Source organism: Tachypleus tridentatus, chromosome 8 (assembly GCF_004210375.1).
Source record: "Tachypleus tridentatus isolate NWPU-2018 chromosome 8, ASM421037v1, whole genome shotgun sequence".
NCBI classification, from domain to species: Eukaryota; Metazoa; Arthropoda; class Merostomata; order Xiphosura; family Limulidae; genus Tachypleus; species Tachypleus tridentatus.
In genome coordinates, this window is record NC_134832.1 from 127,175,899 (window position 1) to 127,194,025 (window position 18,127).

The window sequence follows — 18,127 nt, forward strand, 5'->3', positions numbered from 1 at the left end:
GCGATAAATATTATACACAAATAACCACTCAGGCTGTCCGCTACTGTTTATCAACAGCTGTCAAAAAGACCTAATCACATATCTGAGGCAACGCAAACTCTCATTTCAGCCCTCAAACAAGTAACCAATACATACTTAGTATTACTTCATTCTATTGGCCACATTTACAATCAAGGTAACACTTCTAGCCAGTCCTGTGTAACTTTGCAATAAAATTGGACACCAGCCAACCATTTACTACTTTGTTACCTCAAATCTGTCGCTGTCTACCGTTCCTGAACAGTCACCTGTCATCACAGTTGTCTTACTTTAGGAACCGAATTTTACAGAACCTCTTTCTGGTCTGTGACTTACCTAACTACCTGTGCCTATTTGTAGTCCGTGACTTACGTAATTACCTCTACAATGAAAATTTGTACATGATGAAAATAACGTTAATGTATGAAGTTTATTAAATCAATAGGTTGAAATGAGGCCAGTTCATAACAAATGATTTCGTGTTGAATTGCATCACAGTTTAACACACAATTTTTAATCCTATTTTATTTTGTTTTTTCATGACATGAACTAACTTATGACGAAGTACGAAAATGTAGAATAAATTATATAGATAGGATATTTAGTAAGTCTTAAATATAGAAACCAGGATGTGTGGTAAAACTTCAAACAGTATAGATACTAACATATATAACAATTCTTCAAACAATAGATACTAACATATATAACAATTCTTCAAACAATAAATACTGACATATATAACAATTTTTTAAATATTATAGATATCAGTACGTGTAACAGTCTTGAAAAAGTATATGTACAAAGCCAAATAGAAAGACTTGAGACACTGTAGTTACCAGGATGTCCAGTAAGACTTGAGACACTTAAAAGTGTATAAATTAATGACATACGATTTTAGAAGGATGTTTCTTAGTTTTAGTTTGAAGTTAATGCTCACCGTGTATATATTTAGCAAATCTCAATAGAAAAATATTTACGACACAGAACAATCGTTTGTTTTTTTTTGTTATTGTTTAGATATTTTACGTTATTTTGCTGTATAACAACTCAGGAATCTAACACTGAAACTTTATCACGCTAATAACTACTTATTTTAAGTCACTTGTTGGAAACCTCTGTTACGATGGTGGCACCTGTAACAGTTCATACAGATATATCCTTATTGTAGCATGTAATAAAATATTTTCTTTCTTCTGATTTTTGATTCTAACTTGCTTGTAAGCATTTTTGTGATTACTTTCAAACCCCTTGAGGGTCGTATTCTCGTTACAGACTTAACATCGTGACGTCACTAAGGCTTTCTTTTTAACACACGCATAATATGGAACTGATCCGGTGTTTTCCTTGTCCATTCTGTTGTTTCCATTTTTTTTTTTTTTAACTTTTCAACAAAAGCTGTGTTATATTTCCAAGATGTGAAATATATAAATTAAACATACGGCTTGTCTCTTCTACACATAATGTACTATGTACTGAATATATATTTAGTTTTAACTCGTAAGTTCCTAGCGGCTGAGCCGTCTTGTCTGTCTTGGTCGATGTCGGCGAGATTAAGGGACGGTTGTAGTCTCGCGAGCCTCACCCTGATTTGCATGCCCGTAGATGAAAGTACACGTTAGATCTTACGTCTGAAGCGGTTGATGAAATAACGTCGTCTCAGTAAAAGAAAGAGAAAAATAATAATAAGCAATTATTGAGAACGTTGCGCATATTTCTAGCGGAACCACTAAATAAAGCTCTCGAATTGAGATGAAGATTACTTGTTTATAAAGCTATTAAAACAACAAAGTATTTTCAATCAGTAGAAACACTATCCAATGAATAAAATGTTTTACAAAACACGTCTTTGTGTTATCAAATATCGTAATTTCTCTGTGAGCTTGGTAATATAAATTCATGATTAATGAAAGGTCAGCTTAGTGCGTGACAATTTTTTTCCCGTATTTGTTATTTAAAAGAAGTCGGTAAAAGCTGCAAAACACAAAACTGATAATGTATATATGTCCCCAACGTAGGAGGTGAGATAGTGGTTTATAAGACGCCCATAAAAACCACAAATTACAAAACTGAAGATTTACATGTATTTTTGCGTGAACCCAATGAACCTTATTACCATATTTAGTCAATATCCATCCACACCATGCGGAGTAACATGGCCATATGACAAACGACAGATGGTACTAAATGTGTAAGAGTCGTTTTTCGTTATTTGAAAAGAAAAATCATTTTATAAAGTCCTCAAAAATAATCCAAAATAATTTAATTTAAGTCTGAAAGAAGAAATCTTTAATAGCCGCGGCTGTAATTAGATTTCAAATCGATGAAGAGATGAAATTATGAGGTTGAAGTTTGTAATTAAAAAAAAACAACAAAACATTCAGAACTATTCTATGAGCCGCTATGTCACTATTGAAAGAACGTGAACAGGTTCCACGAGGTAATTGAATTCAGCTTGTATTAGTTCATAGTTAAGTTCGTTCGGATTGGAAAAATAATAACATTATAAACAAAAGAGAATTCTCAATAGCCACGGCACTTGAAATAAATTGAGGCAAGATTAGAATAAATTGAACTATGACACCTTCTCACTCCTTTCAGTAGCTATATTTCTGTGCGCCAGCAATATCAAGCGCATATACCCAATTCAATTTTATTACTCATCAGGACCTCTCCCAGCATATCCTGAAATTGAAATTGTTTTATGCAGTATTAGAGTAAATTAATTTGAGACCTTGGGCGTGGTCAGATATATCAATCGAAAGGGTGTGTTTTATAAGTAGGGTTCCCAACTGTAAAGACTAACAAGTTTTACTTATGACTATAGGTTATTGTATTGAGTTTTTCCAAACTTGAGGAACCATCTATATGTTAGAATATACTTATAATAAGTTTAAATTATTATCCATACTGTAAGAATACATATATAAGTGTAAGTTTTTGAATAAATTGTTTTGACAGGAACGTGCAAAAGTTACACTCAAGGCCGTTGTTGCCCAGGTAATAGACTGTAATATTTGCAAGTTAAAGATAGCTACGCACACAGTAGAAGCATCCCCCTGGATAGTTGGATTTATAATTTATTATGTACAAACGCACTTGTACACATACACACATGTATATTTATAACATTTGTTTTAAAGCCTAGACAAGCCTGTTTGAAATTTATTCTGCTTCTGTACTGAATATTTAATATTCTGAATGTGCTCACTTTTACGCTTAGGTGAATACGATGCCTCCTTCATTTACTGGTCTTGTTTTATATATACTTTTCACTTACACATATAGACATGCATATACATGCACATAAATCGACTACTACAATATATAGCCAATAAACAAATGGACACAAAGGCTAACAACAAATTATAGGTTTTAAATTCTGTCTATAAATAAGCTTTCTTTTAAACTTTTTTATTTAGCAACGTAATCTGAATATTTAGGGACGAATGTTTCTGGGAAGAGAAGTATTGGTATTCAGAAGTTCCTTGTAGCAAATTGACCGAGGGAAGCAAAGATGATAACGATGATAAATAGCAAAAAAGGAAACACGACCCTAAAGCATAACTGAAAGTTGTTTAAATAATTCCTTTCGAGTTGGAACAGAATTACGTACACAAAGATAAGTATAGGTGTGTGTGTATAGAGCGATGAACTGGCTAGAAAGTGTCGCTGGGGTCGCGAAAGCGGAAACATTTCTCGGAAGCGAAAATAATAGGATGTATCAGTAACAGAGAGAAAGGAAAGCTGAACCTGTGGGATATGGAAAGAATTTTCTCATTCGGACGCAGTAGAACGTTGCATCAAATTGAAATTGGTGCTGCACGTGTTGTGGGTCAATTCTGATTGAGTAGTGAACGTAAGTATGTATAAATATTATATAGCAACACCTGAGAACAAGCTTGGCGGAGTGATCGCTTCACCATCCTTGTTTTATTTTGTGTTTATTTTGAATGTGTTCTCGAGGCGGTGTTTGGAAAAGCCAAAAACAAAGCAGTTTGTTTAAGAGAGAGAGAAAGAGAAAGTTCCGTATACGCATGCGTCTCAGATAAAAGAATCAGAAGGTCTTATCTATGTAACTGTGTGACTGGACTTCACAGTGGTTTAACAATAGAATTATCTGATGGAAACTTTTGATTAATTAATAACTTGGAAGTTTTGTCATTATACAACTTCATACTAGATAACTTTTTGTCTTGAACATTTATAACTGTAACTTCCTGTTAACCTTTTTAAAAAACTAAAAACATTTATCGTTTGTTTGCTCTGCCTACTACAAGTATCGAAACACGGCTTCTAGCGTTATAAATGCTCAGACATACCGCTGTTCTTCTGGAGCGGGCACATTTTAAAAATTTTATTTTTGATAAAACTACAGGACTTTGATTACGCATTCATTAATATTATCATTTGCAAAACGTCAGACAAAAACTGAATGCTAAATTAGGAGAGATTTACAACCTTAATAGACGAAAATATCCTAGTTACTTTGCACCATAAAACAACAAACCAACCAATAACCTTTATGTGTTATTATAATTTTTTATTTTCTTGTTGTGTGTTTCTTTTTTTTTTCAATTTTCATCCACATAAATTTTTTGTCTGTTTCAACACAAAGCTACGTATTTGGATATATCCATGATGGAATCGAACTCCAGACTTTAGCGTTCTAAGTTCGTAAACTTACTGCTTACCCACTGGAAACATTTCAGATGTAACTACCTTTTGATCGCAGATACTAAGTTGTTTCTGTGTATCAAATTCTGTTTTGATTAGTTAATTATAGATATCAGCTCATGAATGTTCACATTTCAATTCTATATTTTGTTTGACATATGTCCCTGCTTAGAAATAGTTTTCAGTGTGATAGCTCATGTCCTAAGATGGACATGCATTAGGAAAATTGGCTTATATTATCTGTTTTAGTGCAGGGCTGCGCATTAGACTATCTGCATGTTAGGAGGGATCCTAGAATTCTAGCTTTGCAAGTCCATAATATTTGCCGAATTAAAGTCACAATAGGGGCTACAGAAACCTGTTAAAATATGAAAAAAAAAAGAAACAAGGGTTAGTTTTGAGAAGTATGTATATGTAATATTGTTTAATATTTATACATTTTTCATGTAACGTGCTAACAAAAATTATGTATTAACATACGAATAGTTTATATTTTTTTCTTACCGTTTAATTTATTTTAAAACGACACCTATATCAACCAAATGTCTCCATCAGTATTACTTGTGTATAATATCAAAGAACTCAATTTTATACTATAAGACACCAAAAATGGCGAAGCAAGAGAAATTAATAGGCCTAACAGTTTTATAAGAAATTATATTTGACTGGAGATTCTTTTGTTTTTAAATCGCATTCCACTCTACAAATTTCAAATCAGTCTAGCTGATGCGTTCTGATGTTAGATGAAAAGTTGTTTAAAGGACATCGACGTGTGACAGAATAAATATAGGCCTGAAACGCTGTGTTTGAACATTTGTGACTGAAATCACTAATAGGGAACTTAAGAGAAATGTGATAAAAAAAACGGTTTCAGTCAAACGTACGTGTTATTTTCATGTTATTTATTAAATTGCATAGATGTCTTGCTCGACTTTCTGTTGCTTTCTCCAATAAAACTGCTCCAACATTACTCTATTATTTGCTGTTCTAGACACAGTAATACCTAAATAAAGAGGAAAAGGCACGATTCTTTCGAACATTCATTAGAATGCGGATTCTTTATATTTCATTGCTTCCAGACTCTAGACATTGTTGTCATTGGTTTACCAATAAGTTATTTCAAGTTTCTATCTTTTTGTTTAAATAAAATTTGAGATAGGGCAAGGTTTCTAGCAGCGTGTGTCGATTGAATGAGACAGGTGTTCATATAGACACCCAACATGGCATGCTGTAGTTACTTATTTACAAGATTTCTCACGAAAAGTGTTTATTATTTATAAACTTACTGCTTAAATTTAAACTTTTTTTTTTACCGAAGGTTTGATTTTTTCGTCTTCGTCAGAATAGGAATACGTAACGATGTCGTTAAACTGTGTCATTGATTAAAATAAAAATAATTCATTATAATTATTTAAATTAAATTTTACTTTCTTATTACTTCAATTATAACTTGTGTAACTTTGTTTCACTCAGTAATGGTTCATATGTTAGTTTGTTGTTTAATACTTTTGCCACTTTCAAAAATAAGTTTAGTTATTTACGCACTCCCAAGAAAGGACACTCGACCACATCGTGCTGTAACATATAATTGAGTGTTATAGGTAGATTGTGTTTCGTATTTCTTTAGTTTAATTGGTACAGCAGCATTGTGTTACAATATACGTTTGTTTTTAGCATAAAATATTTTAGTAAGTTAAGTGATAAAACCATCGTTGTTATAAAGTATATATAACATGTACGACAGGTCTAATCCAATGGTTTTCAACCACCAGTCTGCGGGCCAGCGCATGTCGTCGCAACCATTTTACTGGTCCGTGGGATTTCAACAACACGAATCACTGTATCAGAATCTTAATACGTAATCGCATTGGTTTTCGTTATATTTGCATTTTAGTGTTCACGATCCGTTCCAAGTCGAGAAATTTGTCACTAACAAAAACCCTACAATATTTGCCGACCATGTATGGGTTGAAACAACTGGAAACGCTGTGTTACCTTGTATTATATCTGTGTGCTTTCATCCAATTGATTCCGAAGTTCGGCAAAGTATTTTGTTCTTCTCATATTACAAACGGTTGCTCAATGAGGTAGGAACGTTTTACCGTGTGATGTATTATCTTCCGAAAATGTAACAACTACGCAACAATATTGTTTTGGATAACGACGTTTAGAGAGTGGCATAGCTTCCCTGTATAATAGAAAGTATGGTTATTTTATAATTCCAGAAATCTGCATTCTTACTACACTAGAGTGTGGGTTTTTAAAGAGAAAAGAGGACAATGACACATTCCTATCTAATATGTGGTATTATGCAGAACTGAATGTGGTGAAACGGAGGTTTATTCTACGTGTGCGTCAGTGACATCTACACTTCATACCCTCCGATTTAGTGTAGGTGACGCAGTTCGATAAAGACACACACAAGTGTGGATAACTGAAAATATACTTTGTAAAAGAACGTCATTCTTCCTGTAGGTGTTTAGTTATCAGTTGGTGTTAACACACCAGATTCCTTGTGGATGTTAACTTTCGGTAAACGTTAGCACACCAGCCTTCTTGTGGGTGTTTATCTATAAGTAAGTGTTAACATGCTAGATTTTCTCTGAGTGTTAACTATCCGTAAGTGTTAATACACCAACCAACATCTATGTAGCAATTTATTAATAAATGGCTTCTGTAAACAAGAACAAGAAGCTCTTCTGAAGAAGGTCAACTTAGTGATCCATCAATCATCCTTTTAGAGAAAAACACTAACAAAGAGACACAATTTTTTTTTCTGATTTATTTATTTTTTTCCATTTACAGATCCTCCCCGAATTGTAATAGCCCCTAGAGACCAGACAGTGGTCAGTGGTAGCGTCGCTAGTTTCGTCTGTACAGCTTTTGGGAACCCTAAGCCCATGATTGAGTGGCGGAAAGATAACCGACGGATCACTACTCAACGCTATACCGTTCAAGAAATGCCCAATGGTTCCGTACTCCGGATAGAACCTGTACGTCCCGAGAGAGACAAATCTGTTTACGAATGCGTAGCGGAAAACGGCGTAGGAGAGCCAGCCAAGGCAGCAGCGGAACTGAAGGTTCTTCCTGGTAAGTTGCTATATTTTTTTTGGAGTTTGTAATATTTAAAGCTCCAGTTTGGATATTGAATAATATTGTATTATCTTCGTACTTTGTAGTATGAGCTAAAGGTAATGAATTATTCATCCAATCGTTAAAAAATTCTGTTTCTTAAGGACACTTACAAACTTGAAAAATGGTTGTGATTTGTGAACGTTTCAAAATGTCTCAAAGTATAACTTGCTAGTAAATTTTATTAGGTGTGAAATTACGTCACAGTGAGACTAGTATTTATGTAAATAACATTGTTCGTTACTGGCCCACTAAGGATCTCCATCATTATTGTAGCATACCAACCATACTTTTTCTGTTTGCGCTGTCGACGAGATTTTTCCCTAAATATTATATTTCATCAGAACGTCTGGGTTCAAAAATACAATAGTATAAAAGTAAGGTTGAAACATTTGGAAAGGGGCATTGTTAAAAAAACAATAACAAACACTAGGTTTAATGTTTCATTGACGCCATCGTAATCAGTACCTGTTGTGTTATCCTGTTTTAGTTTATATTAGAATGTCTTTACGTTTTATAAGCTGATACAGTAGATGATGTATTGATTGAACTGCTATTAGATACTTGAAACTCAATTTATACGTAAGAGCCACATACGATAAACTTCAAATGTTTGAGAAGCGCAAGACATGAACAAATATTACAAAAGGCCCTCTGTATGGCGGAACCTGCATAACGTGGACGGCAAACTATCTTTCACCTACCTCATTTATCAACAAGTAGGATTAGAACCTGAGAAAGGTGGAAAAATGTTTTTGATTAAATATTAATTTCTTATTTAATTAATAATTTGTTTAAATATTAATAAATTCTCGGATATTTTGTTACAGCAAGTATTGGTTAAATATATTCTGTTCTTTTTTCTGCCATCATTATTTTTGCAGTTAAATTAGGATCATAATTTGTAGAAATATATTTATCTTTTAAATGCAAAATTCTACTTTTTAAATAATTCTCAGTAAAAAATAAATTCCTATCTTCCCTAATTTTAAAATTTAGGAAAAATGTACTTAATACCCTCATTTAAAAAATAGTCTACTGAATACCCTCATTAAAAAAAAACTATTAAATATGTATGTAATATTTTAATGAATTTAGGGTTAGGGTTAGGGTCAAATTACTCGTCATTACAATCCGAAGGATATTGCAAATGCAGACGAAACAGCTTTCTTTCTCAGAGCTCTTCCAAATAAAACGTTGCAGATTAAAGGAGAGAAATGTTCCAGAGGTCGCTATTCGAAAGAACGATTGACTGTACCTTTGGTCACATTTGATAATGGAAAACTAGAGAAACCATGGATAATAGGTAAAAGTGAATATCCGCGCTGTTTCAAAAATTTAATGAAGAATCAACTTCCTGTGGAATGGAAAGCGAATAATAAAACGTGGATGACAAGTGCTATATTCGAGGAATTTTAAAACAAATTAAACAAAAGAATGGAATAAGACAATAGGAATATTGTACTTTTCCTAAATAATTCAACTTGTCACCCAAAAGTTCAACTTTCAAATGTTTGTTTATTCTTTTTTACCTCCATGTACAACATCAGTTCTAGAGCCACTAGATAATGGAATTATACAGTGTATAAAACTGAAATACAGAAAATTGATGCTTCAGCATATTATTGCAAACAATTGCAAAGAGAGCATCTTAAATGACCATGAAAATTGATGTGTTAGATATAATTGCATTTTTAAGTCATTCAGTCAAATGCGTAAAAGATGAATGCATAACAAAATGCTTTCGCAACTGTGGATTTATTCTTGATAATGGCGGAGATTGTGGAGAAGTTGTTTCTTATGACGATTGTAATGAAATCCAGATTCTGATTGAAAAGATTGATGCAGATGATTCTGTGAACGCGGAAAGTTTTGTGAACGTTAGCAAGAATGTTTTAACAGAAACTGATGAAATTGATTTAAAATCTATAATAGAATCGCAAGATGGTAACAGTGTGAGAGATTCAGAAGATGAACAAAATGGAAAATACAGTGAGGAAATAGAAATTTCTACTTCATCACAAGTGTTAAGTTATATTAACGCTATCAAACTGCATGCAAATACGAAGGGGAAAAATGAACTTCATGAAAAGGCCGTAGAATTGACGTTCTCTTTTAACCGCATGAAAAAGCCCATTAAAAAACCAGAACAGTTGAAATTGGACACTTTCTTCAAATAAATCTGATTAAGATTTTATGTACTCATGTATATGTTGAATGTCTATTTTTTGTTCTTATTCTAATAACTATAGCATAAACGGTATAATAACTTTATTCACAAACGTCTTACTTCCCTTGAGTCAAGCAAGTGTAACGTTCCGCTAAAAATTATATATAGTTCAGGAAGTGCAGGTTCACTGTGTCTAAACCGGAAATATTACTCGGTCCCGTGCGATTCTGCCATAGACTGGTTTTTACTGTATTAAGAAATACGCGTACGTAATAATATTTATTCACGTGTGTAGTTTTTTAAATTGTTAATTTGTATTAATTTCAATAATCACAAAGTACACACATATATACACCAAATGTTTTCAAAATTCTGGTTGATTATTGTTTTAACTACATTGGGCGTATTTAATATGGTAATAAACTACGGAAACATCTGAGAAAAATATGCAAATTTGTATTTGATTAACATTAAATGAGACTGCCAAAAACAAAAATTAAAGAGGTAAAAACGGATATTTTTAATGATATCTATTTGTCTTAATAAATTAAAGATATTTTGATCAGATACCACCTTACAAAATTTTAGTTTTACCATAATATTTTTCTGACACAAACAGACATTGGTACAGTTATCAGGTTATTTATTGCTAGTATAGATCTTGTGAGTCATTGAAATTCCGGCTGTAATATTCCTTCACAAAATTTTCACAGACACTTCTAAAATTAAAGTGAAAATAAACAACAAGCTCCATCACGCGCAACGCAACCAAACTCTACAGCGCACAGTATCACACTAACACTCTGCTAAATTCACTGCCCGCAACACAGCCACACACGCCACAATCACACGATCGCAAGCCACGGCCACTGAAACTAGCATTGTCAGCACCGGCTTGTATGATTACTGATTCTACACAATTCCTCTGTAATACCTGTTGATCCGAAATTTCTTTAATCCATGACTCAAATCTAGCATTAAAATTAGGATTTAAATTCTTAAATATATTTACTCATGAACATTAAATTTACGTTTTAATCCACTGGACTATCATTTTATACCTGGTAAATAATTATAAAGCTTGATTTTTTTATTTACCTTTTTTATTAATTGTGATACAAAAAGGAGCTCATCCAACATATTTCCGCGAGCCGCACGTTATGTGTCAAAGAGCCTTGGTTTGGCCACCCCTGATTTACACAGTTGACGATAAACTAATTGAACTCTTATTAGATGCTTGAAACTCAATATATACACTAGGTAGGCTAGATGGTTAGGGTGCTCGACTCGTAATCTGAGAGCCGCGATTTCGAATTCCCGTCACACCAAACATGCTCTCCCTTTTGGCCGTGAAGGCTTTATTATACACGTTCAATACCTCTATTCGTTGGTAAAATATAGCCCAGCTGTTGACGGTGGGTGATGATGACTAGCTGCTTTCCCTCTAGTTTTACATTGCTAAATTAGGGACGGCTAGCGCAAAATTCAAAATAAACCAAAAACAAGATGTGATTTAACTTATTTTTCAGTGGTTACACACGCACTAGTAAGTTATGCATTCTTTATAAATTATAAATAAAGGTGCATTTAGTTCTTATGTTTCTTTACAGCTAGTTCTGTCGATTATGTTTTATAAAATAATAGTTTAGCACTGTTCATTGTGTATTTTACAGACATTTAGGTCTTTAATCGTGTTTTTTACACATGGTTATTTTATTTGATTATGACTGTGGACTCAAAGATTTAGTACAACTTATTTTGCTTTCATAAGGAATGTGTCATACAAATGAAAATAGTACTGTTTTGTATAACATTTGTTTCGTCATTATATAACATTAAAATAGGGAGTGGGGCACTCGACTCGTAATCTGAGGGTCGTAGGTTCGAATCCCAGTCACACCAAACATGCTCGCCCTTTCAGTCGTGGGGGTGTTTTAATGTGACTGTCAGTCCTACCATTCGTTGGTAAAAGAGTTGGCGGTGGGTAGTAATGACTAGCTGCCTTCCCTCTAGTCTTACACTGCTAAATTAGGGACGGCTAGCGCAGTTATCCTTCGTGTAGCTTTGTCTAAAATTTAAAACAAACAAACAACCCACGAGCCGTTCGTGATTGTATATTAAATCTTGGTACAACGGTAATCGTCACTTCACACAAAATGGATGAATTGTGTTAATAACAAGTAATGTTTATTTCATTAACATCACAAACACACATTTTTCCTGCTACTCATTTTACAGTTTTTGTAAAGTGACTGGCTAAGTATTTAATACTTAAGGTAAAGAAATAATTTAATCTTTATAATTTCAAAGTTTTTTTTTACTTTAATATGAGATAGTAAAAAATAACCGACATATGTAGAGAGAAAAAAAAATCTTGTATGAATTCTTATTTAAAAAAGTAAAACTTTGCGTTCATACAGCCCTCTCAAGTACGCATGCTCGCACAGTTTTTTGGTGTGTTTTTTAATGACTGTAATTTAATGTAAAATAAAACAATGTTAAAGGTGGCCGAGTGTATCCTTCTTCAAAATTATGACGTAGTGGCATTTACGTTCTTTTCGTCGCGCATGCTCACGAACTGGTATATTTGCTATTTACCGATTGAGGATAACCTTGAAAAAGCCCAGGCATGATGCTACACGAGCTTTCACCAGTAAGTGGCCAGCTGGGAAGAGAACGAACTAACAAACGTTTCTCTGCGGGTGTTCTTGCACGAGATGAACCTGCAGCGTGCTTGGGTTTAAAGTTCGGAACTCGTGAAAGGCTGGTCATTTTAGTAAAGTTTCGCGATGATAATCCTCATAAGTACATTATATGGTGCGTGCAGTGTTGAGAACTGGTTAGTCTGGTTCCACGGAAAATTTCGTTTCCTTTCCAATGTTAACACTGTCATGTTAGAAACGTCGACTATGTTAAAATCACACAATTTGTAAACGTTTGGATGTTTTATGTGTGGAAAAAAACACGCAGTTCAAACTGAATAAACTTGTGTTTTGCACGTCAGCTTCAGAAACCTTTCTTGAATCACACTTCGCCGTAGTTAACTATGGCGACATGTTAGAGATTTGTGTCAAAATAACGTTACCTGTCAGCCTAGTAATATATATAACTCTATTTCCCTCTCCTTAAAACGGTAATAAGTATTTAAGTAGTAAAGCCATGAGATAGGATGAATTGACGTTTTGTTGCTGTTGAACATGACTTGAAATCTATCCTGCTGTCAACACTCCGAAATTCGCGACTTGAGGCGAGGTGTGCTACAAGAGATAAATTTCATTGTCTGATCCGATAAGAGTACCTCTAGAACTGGCGGTGGCTGCTGTTAAGTAGCTACCTTCTTAGGGTTAGCTCTGTTTAGATGTAATTTGGGTTTCCTTACTCCAAAATTCCGAAACGAAACACTTGCATCTAACTTCTTTATTAAAGTATTATAAATAAGAACATTTCAGTAGCCCTTAGTGTAGTGCTATATGTATACTTTATGCACATCAGAGTTTAATAAGGATGTCGTAATTTCCTGATAATTTTTATCTGTTTAACTCTGTGTATTTAATGTAAATATACCTTTTACGTACCAAACTTCCAACGTGGTTCTTATTATGCTTAACACGTTACGGAAAGTTTGTTATTTTCTTGGGTGAATATTTTAAAAGATTGTCACCGTGTGAGTGTATTCAACGAACATGTCTTGTGTAAAGAACAACGTTATGGGATTGTTAGCATATCTAAACACTGGAAGCTTATGTATTCCGTTAACTACCAATCCATCCATCCATCTATTTCCGTCATTTTGATTATGGTCCCCGCTAAATAAATTTCGATGTTCTTTGTTATATTTTTATTACATTTATCACACTGAAAGTGTTATAATGCAGACAGACATTAACAAAAAAAAAAAAAAAACTTGGTATGTAGTCCAGTGAGCTTGCGTGCGAGTCAGCTGAGGTCCCAAGTGGTTTCAGGTATGCACACACTGCATATGAAACAAACAAAATGCATGGATGCGTTAATATTCGGACACTTGAAAGCAAGGAGAAACTGTGAATTATTCATTCGTAAGAGTAGTAATTTGACAAGGCGTGCTGAACATCACCGTCAAACTCACTTGTTCGCTACTGATGCTAGCTTGATTGGAAAGTTTAAGTTCACCATGCATATCAAAAACCTGTCATTTAACAAAGAATCTAGACAGTTTTGTATTACCGTATTGGTGTAATAATACATCAAGCTTATTTTACTTTTGTAATAAGTCATTTTTTACGTGGTTAACTTACATGTTTTCGGATTCAAAACTTTCCGTTTTTATTTCATAAAAGATGTTAAAAACTTGAAAATAATTTATTCTTTTATTGTTCATAACGTAATGTGTCAATTATTTCTCCATATAAATCTTCAAATTAGATATCAGATAGTTTCTACAAATATCCCACTTTTTCTTTTGTATTTTCGGGAGCCTGAAACGTATGTCAGTTTCCGTGTTTCCCGTTAAGATGTATACAGAAAGTTAAATGTCCTTTATAAGAATGATTTACATATGTAAATCCAGTTGTGCGTTGTGGGAAGTACAAGCCATAGTGCAATAGTGCAGCGGGTGACATATTTAACACCTATTTAGATTTGTCACGGTGATTTTTCGGTAATTCGACAGACGAATGACGTCACAATGGACTTATTGCTAGACGTTAGTTAACAGTTCTTTCCAAAGAAAAATATTCACACAGTAAAATTCTGGAGCTAAACAACAGAACAGTTCAAAGTAGAAAGAAGTGTTCTTCACTTAAAGGAAGAACAGTTTTACTTTTTTTTAATAAGAATTCATACAAGTTTTTTTTTCTCTCTACATATGTGGGTTATTTCTGACTATCTTATACTAAAGCAAAAAAAAAACACTTTGAAATTTATAAGGTTTAAATTAGCAGTTAGCGGCACTGTCACCGTTATTTCTTTACCATAAACATTTAATGAACATAAGCATCGTGCCTCATAGCCAACCCGGTTGGTAAAAGAGTAGCCCAAGAGTTGGCAGTGGGTGGTGATGACTAGCAAGCTGCCTTCCCTCTAGTCTTACACTGCTAAATTAGGGACGGCTAGCACAGATAGCCCTCGAGTAGCTTTGTGCGAAATTCCAAAACAAACAAACAAACAAAATCATAGCCAACCCAGACCAACGTCCGTTATTGTCATAGTTAGGCCCGTGGTTACAAAAAAACAACAACCCTCTCCCACTCAAATAACCATTACAATAAAACTTATTAGCTCGTACTACTTATAAATATTAACACCGACTTTAAAGTTAACAAAAGTTAATACACTCAGAGAAACACTTCGATATCAATGAACACTTACCTGTATCAGTTACGCGGATTTAAAGGTAACAAAATTTAATACACTCAAAGCAACATCTCGATGTCAGTGCACACTTACCTGTATCAGTTTACACGGAGTTAAAGTTAACAAAAGTTAATACACTCAGAGAAACACTTCGATATCAGTGCACACTTACCTGTATGAGTAAAGATAGGGTTTGATAACACGTACATTTTAATTATTATGTTTTTTATCACAAAGTTTCTCATCGCGGGTGTGAGGTTCGCTCTGTCCTAATACTCCGGATTGTGAAGGCTGGCGAGCCGGTTCGATGTTTGTTTTGATTTTGAATTTCGCGCAAAGCTACACGAGGGCTATCTGAGCTAGCCCTTCCCTAATTTTGCAGTGTTAGACTATAGGGAAGGCAGCTAGTCATCACCACCAATTGCCAACCCTTGTGCTACTCTATTACCAACAGATAGTGGGATTGACTGTACATTATAACGCCTCCACGGCTGAAAGGGCGAGCATGTTTAGTGCGACGAGGATTCGAACCCGCGACCCTAGGATTACGAGTCGAACGCTTTAACCCACCTAGCCATGCCGGGCCGAGCCGGTTCGAATCCATGCAATACCACAAAATATTTTCGCACTTTAAGCCGTGGAAGTCAATCCTGTAAAGTAAGTGGTGGAGTTCTACTGACTGACTGGCTTTCCTCTCTGGTCGGTAGTTCCGATGTAGTGCTGTTAGCAAAATAGCCTTGGAAGCTTTGGCTTAAATACAAATAGTTCTCATTGCTGTTAAGATTAAAATTATTATTTCTTAGTGGTACAGTTATCTAAATATGAAATGTGGATTAAACAAAATTCTTGCAACTCCTTGTGAATGATAAAGATAGGGGGATGTAATGTTCGGCTTTCCAGTAAGGCAGTAGCGATGTGATGTCAATCACGTTATGGTTAGTAGGGTTTCTGATTATCTAACCAAGCCATTTTTATAACTTTATCCCAGTTACTAAGTAATTTTTCTCATGCATTCGGTTGTTAACCTATTCAGGACTTTACTGAAGACAGCAGGAAATTAAGGTGCTATATGTGTAACTATATACATCACCGATCAAGAAAGTAGCTAAGTTCGTTTCGCCTTAGTTACCTGTTGTTTTGGGTCATTCACCTAAGGTATCACATGTGCCTCTTTGTGGAAAAAAGTTTTATGTGCACATTCTATCAGTGATCCTTTCCATTGACGGCCATTCGAGAATTTAATCTTTATTTTCTGATGGAAATGACCATGTGTAGTGCATGCATTCTGAGAAGAATAGTGTTATTGTTTTGTGTATATATTGCTGTATGTTCTCGGTCTGGAACATATTTTTAAGTTACTTGTGACAGATACAAAGAACTTTTTTTTTCAGTAAAGATGTCGCCCTTCATAAATTGTTTGTTTGTTTGTAATTAAGCACAAAGCTATACAATGGGCTATCTGTGTTCTCCCTACCACGGGTATCGAAATTCAGTTTTTATTGGTATGAGTCCGCAGACATACCACTATGTTACGTAAATACACGTTTCTTTTTTTTCACTCAATAAAGAATTTTATTCTGATGTACATTTTGTCCAGTTTCAGACTTTTTCAAACTCAGTTAAAGTTAGAAAATTTAGTTTTGTTCCGGCGTACATTTTCTTTCGAAACTCCTGTTATTGTGTGAAACCTACCCGATTATCTTATAAATAACACCACGTAACAAAATGTTTACTTTTTCTTGTTCCTGGGCAGAAAGTGTTATTTCCCAATTGCTTATACCTAAAGTAAATGGAAAAGACCTAATTTTCTCTTCAAATTTTGCTTTTGTGATCTGGGAGCGTATAACGAAAGCATAATGGGAGACTATATTCGGAGCTGATACGTGAAAGTGATTTACATTACAGTGGCAAATCAATCTCGAAAAACTACTCTAAACATTTAAAACATTCTAAACATTTTTGTTCATTTTTATATAACTTTAGTATAAATACATTTAAATCTTGATTCATATGTTGTTTTATTCAGACCTTATGTAAATGAAAATGTGCACATTTCCCCGTTTTTACATAAAGAATAGGCTAATTTCTAAATTTCATTATCCAGGTCATAAAAGCAAAGTTTGAAGGGAATAATTACCATTTTCTATACTTTTACAACACAAGCAATTAAGAAATAACACATACTATCCAGAAACAAAATCTGTGTTACATAGTGTTATCAGTACTGCTGAAAATAATGCATTCTCACATTCAGTTATAAAACCTACTTTCCAAATGTATTGTTTTCCACAAGTTATCTTTTTAACTAATGAAACACATTTAAGCTAAAACATTGATAGAAGGTTGTTATGTGGGTTTTCTTCTTTCTTTTTGCTTTTTTGTATTGTTTATTCTTAATACTAGACTTTACATTGTTGTGGTGGCTTGACTTATCTTTACTCGTATCTGTGTGTTTCTGTAAACTCCTGAAGTGTGAGTTATACCTCACGAATTATCACACAAAATAATGTGATTTTATCATGTGTTTTTTTATTTATTTCTATCGTGAATTGTATCACGAGATATAGTCTTTAGTGTCTATGTTCGTGTTATCAATACATGGTCAACATATCTAAGCCAGATCATGGTGCGTAGAGAAATTGTTTTGAAAGGGTACTGGTACGTTGACGAAGGTTCGGATATGTCAAAGCTTATTAGTATGCTTTGGGAAACAAAGTATTGTGCCTGTTTTCATGATCTTTCCAAGATGTGTTCAGTTCTTAGCGTGCGAAGATGTTTTCCTTGTTAACAATAGTATATCTA

The 18,127-nt window shown here is 34.0% G+C and overlaps 1 pseudogene across 1 annotated transcript in view; it reads left to right on the forward strand.

Moving 5' to 3' along the window:
• Positions 1-18,127, forward strand: part of LOC143223449 (tyrosine-protein phosphatase Lar-like) — a 170,238-nt pseudogene that overhangs the window by 104,688 nt on the left and 47,423 nt on the right. The window contains exon 5 of the transcript XR_013012919.1: positions 7,498-7,782. The product of XR_013012919.1 is annotated as a tyrosine-protein phosphatase Lar-like (transcript). The remainder of the gene's footprint in view (positions 1-7,497; positions 7,783-18,127) is intronic.